Below are 1,323 nucleotides of genomic sequence, written 5' to 3'. Positions count from 1 at the left end.
GAGTTCTGGTTGAGAGAAGTTAGCTTTTTGGGACATGTAGTATCCGCGTCGGGTATTCGAGTTGATCCGAGCAAAATTTCAGCCAAACTTGATTGGAAGCCTCCGAGGAATGTTACTGAAGTTTGGAGCTTCTTGGGACTTTCTGGTTACTACCGACGATTCGTAAAAGGTTTTTCGATGATCACGACACCTTTGAAAAAATTGCTGCAAAAAGACATCAAATTCGAGTGGTCTAAAAAGTGTCAGAAAAGTTTCGACCAGCTGAAAACGGTTTTGAAGGAAGCCCTACTGTTAGTGCAGCCCGAATCCGATAAAGAGTTTTTCATTTACAATGATGCGTCCTTACATGGGCTGGGTTGTGTATTGATGCAAGAGGGTCGAGTTGTAGCTTACGCGTCGAGGCAATTGAAGCCACATGAGAAAAACTATCCGACCCATGATCTCGAATTAGCTGCCATTGTATTTGCTTTGAAAATATGGCGACATTACTTGTTTGGAGAGAGATGTCATGTATATTCGGATCATAAAAGCCTCAAATATTTGATGACTCAAAGAGATTTGAATCTGCGACAAAGATGTTGGCTTGAATTGTTGAAAGATTATGAGCTTGTTATTGACTATCACCCGGGAAAAGCTAACGTGGTTGCCGATGCTTTAAGTCGCAAGTCATTGTTTGCTTTGTGAGCGATGAATGTTCACTTGTCCGTTTCATTCGATAATGTGTTAGTAGCAGAATTAAAAGCCAAACCGTTACTGATTCATCAAATATGTGAAACTCAGAAAGTCGATGATGAATTGGTTGCTAAACGAGCTGAATGTGTTTGAATGTGGATTCAGAGTTTCAAATTGACGACAATGATTGTTTGAGGTTCAGAAGTCGATTGTGTGTTCCAAGAAATTCAGAACTTATTTCGATGATTTTGAACGAAGCTCATAATAGCCGAATGTCGGTCCATCCTGGTAGCACGAATGTAACACCCTAAATTTGGGCCTAGAAGTTTTGGGCCTTGAGCATGGGAGCGGTTGAAGGCAGCTTATAATATTTTGTTGTACGTGAAAATTTCGTAGTTGAAGGCTTGTTTTAGTGGTTAAGTGTGCTAAGAATTGTTGGAGAAATCCTAGGTTCAAACCTGGACTTTAGCAAAAATTTTGGTTTAAGGTGAATCAAACCCTGGGTGTAGTAGGTAGGCCTTAAGAATATTGTTGGAGAAATTGTGACACAAAAAGCCTTGTGGCTTAGTGGCAAGTAGCGTATGGAGCATTTAAGGGGAGGCATGGGTTCGAATCCCATGGCAAGCAAAGAGCATTTATTTTGCTAACAGG

Source organism: Gossypium hirsutum, chromosome A12 (genome assembly GCF_007990345.1).
Source record: "Gossypium hirsutum isolate 1008001.06 chromosome A12, Gossypium_hirsutum_v2.1, whole genome shotgun sequence".
Classification (NCBI taxonomy): Eukaryota; Viridiplantae; Streptophyta; class Magnoliopsida; order Malvales; family Malvaceae; genus Gossypium; species Gossypium hirsutum.
The sequence above is the reverse complement of the archived record's forward strand: the minus strand, read 5'-3'. Positions refer to the sequence as shown.